The sequence below is a fragment of the Zonotrichia leucophrys genome, chromosome Z (assembly GCF_028769735.1).
Source record: "Zonotrichia leucophrys gambelii isolate GWCS_2022_RI chromosome Z, RI_Zleu_2.0, whole genome shotgun sequence".
Taxonomy (NCBI): Eukaryota; Metazoa; Chordata; class Aves; order Passeriformes; family Passerellidae; genus Zonotrichia; species Zonotrichia leucophrys.
The window spans coordinates 3,360,983-3,375,514 of NC_088200.1; the positions used below are offsets into that span (position 1 = coordinate 3,360,983).

General features: G+C 47.1%; 1 protein-coding gene across 2 annotated transcripts in view; it reads right to left on the reverse strand.

The window, feature by feature from the left end:
* SETBP1 (SET binding protein 1) overlaps positions 1-13,992 on the reverse strand; it is a 267,698-nt gene extending 253,706 nt beyond the window's left edge. For both annotated transcript variants that reach the window (XM_064735472.1, XM_064735471.1), the window contains exon 1: positions 13,559-13,992. The gene's annotated coding sequence lies outside the window, so the exon portion shown is untranslated. The remainder of the gene's footprint in view (positions 1-13,558) is intronic.
* Positions 13,993-14,532: the final 540 nt, after the last annotated feature.

The following is a 14,532-nucleotide window of genomic DNA, read 5'->3' on the forward strand; positions in this document are numbered from 1 at the left end:
TGTACGGGAGCTTCAATGCAGCTCCTGGACAGGAAGAGTCATTCAGGGTTTGAGCCATTGGGTAATGTTTTAGGGAGGGTGAATAAAAAGCCAGGTTTCTGGTTGTGGGACCCAAACGCTGGATCATAATGTCCAAGTACTCATCCCTGCTTGGCCGTGTGCCTTCAGCTCAGCATAAACAAGCAACAGATAAATAAAGCCATAGCATTGCACCCGTGTCAGATGAATTCATGCCAAATCCACCTTAAAACCCAGCTTAAAAATATTGGCCTCCTGTTCTGCCAAGAGTCTGCAGATGATATCACCAGACCCACAGGTAGCAACAAATAACCCTGTGCTCAAGTGCTGCGCCCAGAATTAACTGGGTCATTGTTCTAGATATCTCCTTACTCTCCTTCAGGGTTAATAGTTAAATGACTTGGGTGCAGGGACATCATACTCGTCTTTCTAGTTTGGGCAGGCTACCTGTGCTTTGACTAATTAGAAACCTCACTTCAGGCCTCTGAATGTGTAACCTCTACTGGAAGCCTCCCACACTTCCAGGGATGGGGCAGCCATCAGGCAGGGCTTTACCACCCTCACAGGGAAGAATTTCTTCCCAACATCCAATTTAAACCAACTCTCTGTTGGTTTAAAGCCATTCCTTCTTGTCCTGTTGCTGGAAGAGCTCTATTTCTATTTTAAATACCCAGGACATGAGGTATGTCTGAACTTCTAAGCGCTGACCCAGGCCCTGTCGTTCCAGGCCTCCAGTGCTCACCAGCATCAAGTCCTGTTCAATAAGCAGCTACAGAGGCATTTTACGATCCAAATTAAGCTCGCTGAGGAAAGTGTTACTGCTAGCAGGCTTCCTGCAGTCAAGTTAAATTTGAGGAGGATAATTCACAGGTGAATGACAATAAATTTCACAGAAGTTGGCATTAGCTCTTAATTAGGGAGAGATTCACACTTCCTCTGATAAGTACTGAGAAATAATCAAACGCCTGCTTGCTCAGCCTTGTTACCAGTGCTCAAGTTTCTTATCCGCTCCTCTGGGCACCTCAAACACTCTTATCGAGGCAAAGACCTTCAAGTGCAAAACCCCCATGTGGGTCATATTGGATGTCTGCTATTAGGGGTTCTGAATATGCTCCCTTCTTCTGTCTCAGGCAACCTGGTGCTTGTGAGTATTCAGATGCCCCAGCTATAAGGTGATTAAAGTGAAATTTTGCAGAGGACAAAAACAGAGGTGATAGCCAATAGGAGGGAGGGAAAATCCACCCTCTTGGGGTTTTCTGTGAATTGAAAGTGGACATAATACTTGGCACAGCTTTTGCCTTAAGCTTGGACTCAGTGATCTTGGAGGTGGTTCTATGGTTGTGTGATTCTAAGTGGGACAGCAACCAAATTAGGAGCAAGCAAACACTGTTTTGATACAGGCAAGCAGGGCAGGCTCAGCTGCCCAGGGTTGCTGCAGTCCCTCTGAACTGCTCAAGCACTAGGAACACCAGCAGGGAAGTGGGAGCAATGTTAAGAGGTGCTGTCCAAATTCCTTCTACACTAATACCACTGTAACTGCTGAGACTGCTTTAATTTCGTTCATAAAATCCAAAGTGAATGGGTGAAAAGGAAAAAAGTCTTTTAACAGGTTCGAGTCATTGGAAACTAAAGCACAAGTCTGAGGCTTATGGGGGATGCAAAGGGGAGGTCACAACTTTTCAAACTCTGTGCCTATCAGGTTGCCTTCGGATTTTCCATTCTTCCATTGGACCTCGCATTAAATCCCTAATCTCTGCAAAATATCAGGAATCACGGAACCTTCTTTACATTCCATCCTCCTAAAACCATTCACCACAAAGCACTGGAGACTATGCAGCAGTGTTTAATGATGAGATTTCACCTTTCACTCCAAAGACTCCCAGGTTGCTTCCATGGTCATGGATGACACTGTGGAAATGCAGCTGCCTCTGGGCCAGAAGCCAGTGGACAACCCATGTTGCAGCCAAGGGCAAGTTTTGGTGAGAAACCTGCTTTTATGAGCAGTGTCTGTGAAACTTCAGAATTTGTCATGGGTCTTAAAAACCCAACATGCCAGCATGTGACAAGCTGTACTCAACCCAGTTAACACATACTGGAGTACAAAAATGGCCCCAGCCTCTTCCTTCATTATTGTTTTGCAAAAAGAAATTGGAATTTCATGCTTGGTTGTGGTCTCTGTCCATGCACTGCCAGATAGCCAGCAGCATGACTTTGATGCTGCTCAGGAACAGGCTTCTCATCACACTTCTGTGGAATGGGCAAGCACACAACATGAGGCTTAAAATTTCCTTTGTGGTGACTTAAAGTCAGTTCCAGAGGATGGGAAAATTTGTAAGCCATAACGCCTGAGTGGTGCAGACAAGTGACATAACATGATACAATACAAAGTCTTCTGGGACAAAATTAAATCACTGCAATTTTTTTTTTTTGAGCAAATTGGAACCAGTAGGAGTTTTTACTGGATCAGTATCATGCACCAGTACTGTATTTAATCCACAGCTCAGAGCCCTGGAGATAGATTTATGGCAACTTTGGACCACAGCCTCTCATACTTCCTGAGGGCATGATCCTCTGAGAGAACAGCCCAGCTTTGGCAGGGAGCTCAAAAAATGACTGTGGCAGTTATTTTCTGTCCACATTATGGATCACAGAGGAAACATCCTCTCCCTGTCACCTGCCTTGTGTCCATCTAACTAAGGTATGTAATTTATTAATAGGGTGAATTAGAAGAAATGTGATTGCTCTTCACATGGTCCCTCTGCCTCCAACTCTGCTTTTGTTCAAATCTTCTAACTCTGCCTCTGATTTTGCGTGGATTACATGAGGAATTTCTACAAAGGGACAGGATGCAAGCTGTCCCAGGTGTGGGTTATCCATGTGGAAACAAGGAGCAAGAGTTAATGGCAGTTGCCAGAAATGTAATCTTCACTTGTTTCCATCAGATTGTGCTGAGTCCAAGAGCTACCATCCCTCTGCACCTCCTGAGCAACACTGACTGATGGCTGTGCCTCCGTGTGCCCAAGTGTGGCAAAGGGAGCCAGGAAAAGTCACACTGGAGGGGAAAAGACGTGGCAAACCAAATATCTGTCACAGCCAGTTGAAGCTGCAAACATCCTGCCCAAGACAAAGAGGCAGAAATAAATGAAAATCCAAGCACACCTGTAATTACAGAGGCATGTAATTGTGCACATTATACACACACACACACACACACACACAGACACACACACACGTATCTGTCTTCTCAACATAGACACATTTAGAGTAGATTATGGAATCATATCTGACTCCATAATTAGGTTTGAGACTTTATAATTAGATCAGATAGTCACCTTTCTATGTAAGTAACTAGCTATCATAGAGGGCTTGCAGGAGGGCCAACTGAATGATTAAACAACTGACACGGCCATAAATCACAAGGACAATAAAAGCAGTACTGCCCAAGGTACAGCTGTGGCCAGCGTAGCAAAGCACCCATCTGCAGGAGCAGGAGAGGTGCCCATCATGCTGCCCAAGGGCTTTTACAAGCTCCTGCCTCAGAAATCTGCCAAGGTTTTGTAAATCTACGCACTCATTACCTAAAGCTGTATCAGAGTGTTGGGGAAGGAAGTGCAGTCATCCAACCTGTGAACACCTTCTCACAGAGACTTCTGGTCTCTAAAATGATCAAACTCCTCCCATTTGTTCCCTCCGAGGTAGGCAACAAAAATTTGGTATGTGTTGGAAGGGACCTTAACAACCATAATTTTCCAGCCCCCTGTCATGGGCAGGAACATTTTTCACTAGACCAGGTTGCTCCAACCCCAAGTCCAACCTGGCCTGGAACACTTCCAGGCATTTACAACTTCTCTAGGAAATCAAGGGTAGTGTTTGATCCTAATGACTTCCATAGCTGGCATGTGGTTTTTGCCCATTTTCCTTGTGAACATCAGGCCTCCAGGACACTGAAAAGCAGAAGGAGATGCCAGCTGTGCCTCAGCTCATTACAACACAAAAAAGTCAAGCTGGTAAATTTGCCTAAGTCAGATCAACACCAGGTTGCTGAGCTCCCAGACCAATCATCATCACTCTCAGTGTGATGCACGATCAGAGGTGACTCCTGGCATGACCCAGGAGACCACCCTGCGCACTCTGCTGGATGCAGCTGAGTGTGTGCCACTGCAAGGATAAAATTTATTCCATTAACAACAGCCATAAAACTCTTTGGGAAGAAGTGTCAATGTGCACAGAAGGGGACTTAAATACTTACTATGTTCCAGCCAGCTCTTGCCAAGCACACCATCCTGGAGGTAGCAGCAGCTACTCCAGGCTACAAATGGAAAGTTTTATGGGTATTTAGGGAAAGGTTATTGGCACAGAGATCAGCCACAGAAAGCAAACCCCTGTACAATTCCATCATCTGTGTTACCAAACTTTCCTAGATTGACTCTGCTCTTGGAGAGCTGCCATCATACACAGTGGCCTCCTTCTAACACCGTCATGGCAGAGCAACAATCTCTTCTTCTCCCTCTGATCAAACATTTCCCTCTGCACCACGAAATGTGTGGAAAATTATTTCTCTGCATGAATCATTAATGAGAGTTTTGTTTTTATTTACTGCTCCTGCCACAGAACTCCTTCTTTCACTTTTATTTTCCCTCCCCTTCTCCATTATTTCATTTTTGCTCGCTCATGTGCCAAATAGACCAGCTTCCTCTTCCTTTGGGAAAAACAGAGAAATAAATAAAATCTAACAGCACATCTGATGGGGAATGCACCATGTCTTGGCTCAGCATCTGTTCCTCAGAGCCATAAGTGATGGCACAAGGAGGACCTAAAAGGCTTCAGTCCAGGATCTATCCCGTGCCCAGTCTGGAGTCTGTACAAACAACACATCCCATGTTATTCCATTCTGCATGCTTCAAACCATGCTGGGAGTAAGAAAGTTTGGATTTTGTCCATCCAGGACACTGCACTATGTGTTTCCTTGCTGAGTAAGCAGGGGTGCCTTGCTTGGTCCTGTAAAATACACCAAGCATCCCCAACACCAAGAGGGGACTGTGAGAAAAAGGGGTGTCTAAAGGGCATACAAGAGGAATAGCAATAATTTGGGGTACCTGAAGGAAAACACTGGGAGTGCTTTGTCCTGCAGAGTACATCATGTTTTTGGGGGAAAGAGAGTGTCACAGCCAGAAATACAAAAAACTCCCTTAAAGCCTCATAGATAGAAGAAGACAAAGATGAAGAAGACAAAGGAAAAGAAGAAGAAGGAAGGAAGAGAAGGAGAGGAGAAGGAGAAGGAGAAGGAGAAGGAGAAGGAGAAGGAGAAGGAGAAGGAGAAGGAGAAGGAGAAGGAGAAGGAGAAGGAGAAGGAGAAGGAGAAGGAGAAGGAGAAGGAGAAGGAGGAGAAGAGGAAGAAGAAGAAGAAAAAGAAGAAGAAGAAGAAGAAGAAGAAGAAGAAGAAGAAGAAGAAGAAAAAATCAGGAGGCAAAAGCTACACAGGACACTGGTGGATGCAGCTGGATGCACACGGGACAAAGAGCAGCTCACAGTGCTGGGACAGTGATATCAAGAGGCACAAAAACATTATCTGGGAGCATGCTGATGGGAAGACCTGAGGCCAGGAATAAAGGCAAGATAACTGACAGCTGCTGTGGGCAAAGAGAAGGAACACCTTTGCCTCTAATGAGGCTGAAGAGGAAGTGGTTACAGAAGTACTGTGTGAAGTTGAGTCAGGAGGAGATAAAAGCCTGCTGAGTATTTGCAGGCCTGAAAGGCCTCTCCAGCTCAATTACCTTACTGTGCTCTTTGCACACATCGGGCTCCCTCCAAGGCAGCACAGAGGGTCAGGAGCCCCAGATTCACCACTCAAATCCCTTTTGAAGCAGGACCAGCACTTTGGATTATTACTCCTATAGACCCATAGAATCATTCAGGTTGGAAAAGCCTTCTAAGATCATGGAGTCCAACCATTCCCCAGCAGTGCCAAGGCCACCCCATGTCCCCAAGTGCCACATCCACACATTTTTTTGATCACCTCGTGCATGGTGACTTTAACACTTTCCAGGGCAGCCTGTTCCAATGGCTGACCAACCCTCCAGGAAACAATTTATTCTTGTTATCTAATCTAAACCTCCCCTGGAGCAACTTGAGACCATTTCCTCTCATTCTGTCACTTGTAATACTTCTAACACTGACTCCAGGAGGATGTTAAAGGTTGGGACGGGATCAACACTTGAAGAGGAATCTAGTGTTGAGTCAGTCATGGTTACCACCTCTCTTCACCAATGAACCTTGGATTGCTGTCTCTTAATCTGAATCCTTCACTTATCTCCCAGCCAAAGTTTGGTCTGTTGTCTGTGATGGGCCAAGAGAGCCCTGAACTGAGGTGTCTGTGCTGCTGCTCCCCATCTGGAGATGGCTGTGGGCTTGAATAAGTTTTCAGCTCCTACCTAGAAGCATGCCACAGTTTATTGTTATTTTATTTTTTACTCACACCACTTTTTATTTTTAAGGGTTTTCCTTAAGGACTTTGGGAGGTCTGTTTGCTGAGCCAAGGATGAAGGAAGTGTTCTGTCCTAAAAGCCACACCTAGAAGACAGCATGTTGTAAGAGCAGATGTCTCTTCCATGCTGGTGATAGATGTGGAGGAGCAGTACTCATGCTCCTGTGAGTACCTCCTATGACAGAACTCTAATCTAATGTACCCAACACCTGTGAAAAAAAGCCATTTATGACTCCTATCCAAGAGGATTTGTTGGGCCAGTGCCCTTCTCTTTAATCCAACAGACTACAAGAATACCATTAACTTCAGGATGTCTACACTCCAGTCTGTCATGGCATCAGGGACCATGGCCTCCAATTTTTGTCTCACTTAAACACCAAAAGATGACATAGGCCATCAAGAAGCCCTACATCCATAAGACAGAGACTGCTGTCATCTTTAAAAGCATGCAGTTAGAATAATTAAAAAGGGAAAGTGTTTCCTTTTTCCGCTCTCACTTTTTCTGAATCGATGGAAAACAAAACTGATAGCTGGAGAGGCTTATTCAACTTTTCAGGAAGAAAATTGTCATGAAACAGAGAGAAAGCATGCCATTTTTCAGCCCATTAGTTGAAGATTTATGGAAATTGCAAGGATGTGGATGTACGGGTTAATATTTTAAACTGATTTGCAACCTTAGGAACAATGGACATGTATAGTAACACTTTGCCCAGATGCCTGCTGCAGCACTTTACATGTGTACAGTCCTGTTTGAACACTTACTGAACTCCCCCAGTTAAGCTTTGTGTCTCTGATCCCTTCTGAAAAAGAACTAAGGGATTCAGCAGAGAATTATTCCCAGTATAGAATTCTATTGAATTCCCACTATAGAGCTCCATAGGAAGGCTTTAGAAAGAGAGAAAAAAAAAAGGGGAAAAAAAAAAGGGGGAAGGAAAAACTACAGGAAGGATTTCCTTGTCTAGGAAACTAATAGGATTTCAGAAGAGTTTCAGTGGAAACCCCACCACATTCTCCAAAGCCAAGTATTTAGTGAGTCTAGAGGAGAGGTAGACATGGATCACAGCATCACTCCAGAATATGCTGGGTCTGGAAACACAGAGGGAAGTTAGGCCAGTGTCCAAGTCTTAGAAATCACATCAGTAGCACATTCAGGCTATGTGGATTCATATTGAGGGAAGATGTGCCTGTAACACCTTGCAGCTTGACCTCTGGTTTGAGTATCATCATTTTCTCCCTTCCATCTTAAAACTGGCTTCTCCATCTGCTAAAATGCCAGGACAGAAAGAGGATGATTCATTGTATACATATATATCTCAGTTTTAAAGGTTAAGGCTAACAAAAATTTCAAAGTAACTTAAAACCTCAGGCTTCCGATCTTTAACCCACCTCTAATTTTGAGGTGTTTGAGTGAGTCCTGGGTTACCCCATGCTTGCCTACCACACACTCTTCTGAAAAGATTTCCCAAGCACTGTTACTAGTTATACCATACTACAGTAGAGGAAACTTTGCTGTCATTGCTGCCATCCTCACAGAGCCCTCATCTGCCCAGGATTGCACAGCAGCCCTCACTGAGCCAGGAATTCACTCTTTTCAGAAGATGAGTAAGTCACCCACGACCGTATTTAGCCACAATGCCATCTCCTCCCAATATATTGCAGAGCCAAGCCTTGGGCCACCTCATGCTCTGGTGCTCACCAGGGCAGGTCAGAGCCTTGTCACCACCTTGTGACCTCAAGTTTGTGTGGAAATTGCCCTCCTCTTGCATGGCTTTTCCACACATTCAAAAGGGCACATCACACTCAGCAGCCCTGCACAGGAAAGGTAACTCATCCTCACCATCTGCACAACTCCTGTATTCCCTGAAAAACCCCTGTGCTGGATGGACAAGGACACAAGCCCCACCAGAGTGCCTACACATGAGCAGGAGTAAACCTGACCCAGGGGTGTGTGAGCAGCACCAAGGTCTGTATTCCCAGAGTATTTCCCTGGACACCTTCCTCTTTGGTCACCTGCTCTTCTTCAAAGTTTCTGCTTGGTCTTTTGAAGAGACATAAAGACAACAAAACCCTAAATGAAATAATGTCAGAAGGTTTCTTTTCATACCCAGTCATCCCAAACCTTACTGAAAAGTTCATCATTGCATTTGGACAATTTGTCCTCCAAAGTAAATCCAGCTCCAGAAGGGCAAAATATCTCCTAACCCTGCTCTCTCTCAACAGCTGATAAATAGAAATTAGCTACTTCCTTCACTCATTTCCTCAGCTCTGAAAGATTCTCTGACTGCTTTTATTCAATTTAAGAAATTATTTTGTCTTCCTTTATTCCCCCAGCTGTTCATTCCCTTAACTTTGTACTCTCTACAACCAGTCAAATGCAAATTCAGAATCCAGGTGCCTGTTCCAGGTCCCAGCACCCAGCAGACCTCTAAAACGGTCCAAAAATCCAATGAACTTCACTTCAGGTGAAGCCTTCTCATTGGGAGGAGAAAGACCCAGTCTCCAGGTATTGCTAACCACTTAGCAAATGCAAACTCATTTAATGCCTATATCAGCAGGAAAGAGGACCCTCAATATCCAATGTTTGCAAATCGCTTTCAGATCTGATAGTCCCCCCAGGCTCAAACACTGAGTTGAGGGGTTTTGAAGTCCATCTTTAATCAAGGTGACGATTTCCTAAAAGTGTAAGTAATTTTATTTCCTCAGCAAGAATAACGGGAAAGAGAGCCTTTTTCTATCAAGCTGGAAAGAAAGTAATGAGAGCAGAACCTACAACAGCAGCAAAACCAGTCCCAGCAGAAACCACAAGCCCTGCAGCAAAACACTGGAAACCTTCTCCACTAAGGTTCTCCCACAGAGTCTCACCTTCCTCTCTTTGCACTAGCTCTAAACTTTGTGTTTATGCTGCCCTAAGGTTTCCTGGACTTCCCAGCAATGAGGCTAGACCTTACCAGGGATTTCCTCTGTCTACTTACTATTTTATAGGTCACCTATATTAGAAAACTATTCCTCCCTGTGAGGGTGGTGAGGCCCTGGCACAGGTTTACCAGAGCAGCTGTGGCTGCCCCTGAATCCCTGGGGGAGTTCAAGGCCAGATTGGGCAGGGCTTGGAACAGCCTGGGATAATGGAAGATATCCCTGCCCATGGTAAGGGGTGGAATGAGATGATGCTTAAACTCCCTTCCAACACAAATCTCTGATTCTGTGATTTTTACACACAGATTTGCTGCCCTCATCACCTGAAGAACGGTTAAACACAGCACTTACAAATCTAAAACCCTGCATGCCTGCATGCTGTGGTGGGCAAAATGCAAGTTCTGAGCATGGCTTAAAACCTGTCCCCCCATGCTTCATGGAGAGCATTTTGGCAGTTATTAATTCTGCCTTTCAGCATTGCCACAGGCCCACAGATCACAGATACTCCAGAGATGGGTGGTTAATGGGGAGATAGGAAAACCGCCTAGGCATATGGTTAAACAAATCAGTCATCAGTTCACTGGGACACCTTTCATTTCCATCACAGCAATCTGTTGGATCCCAGAACTGTTTTTACGTGGTTCATTAGACAATAGCCTTTCTTGCTACTAGTTAGGTCAAGAGTCAAAATTGCTGTGTAATTGCAAGTCTCAGGGCACAAGGCAAGAGTTTTTCAGTCCTGGAGGGTGTTGTCCAAAGGGGAAAGAAAACAGAAGGGAAAGATTATGTGTGAGCAATTGAGCCCTACTGAGAGGGAAAAAAAATCACTGAAACTGAGATTAGGCAAATCTGGTAATGGAAAACAAGAGTCCTGTTGGTAAATTGGCACTTGCACCTAAGGGATGTGTGTGGTAGGGAAAAGGAGCTCAAAGGATGGGTCAAAAAAGAGCAGAGGAGGAGATTAAGCAGCATCTGAAGCCAAAAAAAATTATGGTTGCACCTTTCTGAGCATTTAATTCCTTGTGTTAATTAAGCACACAGCAATAGCAGTTGTTAAACAAGAACAGTTCCCAACTTAATCAAAGTACAATATTATTGAAAACAATACAGAGCAACCTCAGCAGAGAAACCAGTGTATATCAAATCAAGCTAAATAGCTCAGTTATGATCATTATTAATAATAAATCATGGCCACTGTTTCTTTTGTTTGCCAACAACCAGCATAGTTTATGGCTCTGCACAAACCCAACACACCATTTTATAGCATTTCAAAAAGTGCGTCCTCCTAAAATGATAATGTGTTAATAATCTATGCTGGGCTTTTTGGCAGGAATCAAAAAGCTCAAACGACTTGAAATAACATCAGCTAAAAATTATTTATTCCCCATCCCTAGTTGCAGAGAAAACAGAGGTTTTCTTGGCTCGGTTACTTCTCAATAGACTTCTGGTTTCAATTAAAACTTTGAGTCTGAGAAGTTTAAAAAAAAAAAAAAGTTGAAGCCAATAAGAGATGGAAGAGAAGTCTCCATTCACTGAGTGTTTCTGCTTTTGTTTTTTTCCCTATTTTTACATAACCCTTCTGAGCTAAGAGCACAGATTAAAGTACAAGTCCATTGTGTGGATGTTTTTTTTTTTCTCCTTTCAGCTCAAAAACAAATGGAGATGGAAAAAAGTTTCTCCTTTGAGTGGAAGGAGCTTCTGATGAGGGTGTAATCTCAGCAAAGGCTGAGGAAGTGCAGAAAGCTGTGCATGAAACAGACACTTGCACATTTTCCCATGAACGTGTCCAGTCCCTGGAAAGGTTTGGGGCCAGGCTGGATGGGGCTTGGAGCAGCCTGGTCTAGGGGAAGGTGTCCCTGCCCTGGGGGAAAATGGGGCTGGAATGAGATGAGCTTTAACATCCGTTCCAACCAAAACATTCTATGATTCTGTGATTCCCTGATAAGAACTTTTTTTTTTTTTGCTGTCCACAACACAGGGTCCACTTGTTTCCTCAGGTTCATGCCATCCCTGCCTGTCTCCAGACACCTGATAACACCGTTTCTGCAGCCTGCACCGAGTCAACCCTGCATGCAGGGGCTTTCAAACCACCGATTCTTCCCATTTGGGCCCGTAATATTCCACCCAGGACAGGCTTTGCCAGCAGCCCCCTCCTCCTGGAACAATTCCACCCACGCCAGGAGGCTCAGATGCTCTCCCCGACAGCGGAGCACTGGCCAGCTCTGCCCTCTCCTCTGCATCCTTTCCCGTGTGTGTGTGACAGACGGACACAGAAGGGCACACGGAGGGTCCCCCCCACCCCAGAGCGGGGCCGGTGCCTAATGAAACACCTCTGTACGCCGCGGGAACAGCCTGCCAGGCTCTCCATCCTCCATGCTCCCTCTCCTCCCAGAGCCCGGCTGGGTGAGCCCGGCTCCCGGCAGCCGCGGGGACACCGCCACCCCACGGCACCGGAACGGGTGGGCGCTCCCCTCGCATCCCCCGTGCGCATCCCCAGGGCACCGAACCCCTCTCATCTCCCCACCGAGGCCAGGGGAGCTGCCCGCCGGGGGTGTCCGAGCCGGGTGTGCCCCGTGTCCCCCCCGCCTGCCCGGCTTGGGCTCCCGGCGGCCAAGTGCCTTTCGAGCATCAGGCGTCAGGCCCGGGATTATCGGGGCCGTTTATTTGAAGCGGAAACGAATCGGAAATCCTTCTCTCAACTGCCTTTTGGAGACATAAATACAGCAAGCAAGCAGGCGGGCAGGCGGGCGGGCGGGCAGGGGCAGCGCGGGGAGCGCCGTGCCCGCTGGGGCGCTGCGATGTTGGGATGCGAACACACGGGCACACACCGACACACGGTGTGCACCCGGGGGTTCGATAAGGGACCCGAATTCCCTTTGCCCTGCGGGGGAACCCGGCGAGGAAGGGGTGTGAGTGCGAGTGTGAGTGCCAGTGTAAGTGCGAGTGCGAGTGCGAGTGTGTGAGTGCGAGTGCCCGCGCCGGGCAAAGCCTTGCGCCAGGGCTGGGGCTGACAAAAGCCGCCCGAGGCTGCGGCTGCGGGTCAGCCCCTGCTCCCGGAGCAGCAGCCCGGTGGGTGCTCAGCCTGCCCACGGCCAACTCCGCTCCCGCTCCCGGCGGGGGCTCCGGGGCCGGCGGGTCCCGAGGGCGGCGATCCTCGCAGTATCTAGAACCATTATCCAGCTCCGAGCGTGGCGGTGGGGCGGGATGGGGGGTGTCCCGCTTGGCTAATGACTGCCCCCCACGCCGTCCTCCTGCCGCTCCGTTGTTCCCCAAACCCGCGGCTTTTCGGGTTGCTGCGCGTCCTTTTCAATGTCAAAACACGGCGGGGCCACCCCGGGGCAGCGGCGCCCCCCGGTTCGGCCGCGGAGCCCCGCGCACACACACGGCGCTCACACTCACGCTCACTCACACTCACACACGCACAAATCCCCATAAGGTTACAGCGCTGCTCTCTAGCTCCACTTAACCTGCAATTTACGGAGCGGGGGGGGAGGTCGTGTCCCCCTATCCCTCCCCAGTTTCCACGGGCACACACATAGCTGCCACCTACACGTATAAACACATGTGGGCTACCCAAAGCGGGGGCCGGGAGAGGGGGTATGTGGCGGGGGTGTGGGGTGGTGGTGGTGGGGGGGGAATAAATACATTATTCAAACTCCTGGAGAAAAAAATTCCAGCCCTTTCCCGGTCTCGGAGGCAGCACCAGTGCCCCCCACCCCACGAGAGCCACACGCAGACACGCACACATGCTCCCAAAGAGGCACAAAGCGTGGGGAGGGAAGGGGTCGGAGAGGATGGGGAGGAGGACTCGCATGCAATGCACAGAGGAGAAATGTTCCCCCCTCCCCAAAAAGAAAAAATAAAAAATAAATAAAGCCCTTTTCCGCGCCATTGCAAAGTCGCAACAGAGAGGAGGGAAAAAAAAAAAAAAAGAAAAAAAAAAGGGAACGACATTAACTTTTGCATGCAGAAGGGGGAAAAATTAAAAAAAAAAAAGAAAAAGGGGGCGAAGGAACAGGAGAGAAGCGTACGATCCTCCCGCAATTCCGATCACCAAGGCAGACCTTTCCTCGATGCCTCAGAATTTTCCTTCTTTTTTTTTTTTTTTTTTTTTTTTTTTTTTTTTCCCCCGCATTTACTAACCCATATCCCCAAAACGGCAGCGGGGGTCTTCTTAGCAGCTTCCTCCTCTTCTTCTTCTTCTTTCTTCCTCCTCCTCCACCTCCTCCTCCACCTCCTCCTCCTCGTCGTCGTCGGATTTCCCCTCTTCTTCTTGTCTGTTCTGTTTTAGATCCCGGTTTCAATCCCTCGCCACAGCCCCCAAAGGTGCTTTAGCTTGTGTTGCGGCAAACCCATGGCGGTGTTCATCTGTCAGATGGGGATGAGGGGAGCGCCCGGCCGCGCCGCGCCGCGCACGCAGAGCGCACAGGGAGGAGCGCGGCGGGAGGAGGAGGAGGAGGAGGAGGAGGAGGAAGGCACCGCGGAGAGAGAGAGAGAGAGAGGGAGATGGACGGACACACAGACGGAGAGACAGCCCGGGAGATGAGAGATAGATAGATACGGAGGGGATAAATAGAGCGAGATAGAGAGAGGGAAAAAAAAAAAAAAAAAAAAAAAAAAAAAAGGGGAAAATGGCGTCTTGGAAAGCCGGAATCCCGGAGTAAATCAAATTAACACGCAACACCCAGAGCAGTCCCGGCTAATTTTAGCAGGATCCAAAATAAAATGGAAAGGAAAAAAAAGGGGGGTGAGGAGGAGGAGAAGGGGGGGACGGGGGGTGAAAGAAAGGAGGAGGGGGTAAGAAGGAAAAAAAAATAGAGACCGAGAAAAAAAAAAGCCCCTCAATGCACTGGATAAAATCCTGGATTTGAAATCGATGGAGCTGGTCTCCAGCTCTCTCGCTTTTTTCTTTTCTTTTTCTTCTTTAAAAAAAAATTCTTTGAAGGGGGGGACTCTTTTGCTCTCTGCTTGTTGTGGTTGGTTGGTTGGGAGCCTTTTTGCAGGGGGGGCGAGGTTGCGGGGAAGCGTTTTCGGTTTTGCTTTTCCCGGCGAGGAGTTTCAAAAATATTAAAAAAAAAAAAAAAAGAAGAAGAAAAAGAAAAAGGAAAAAAAAAAAA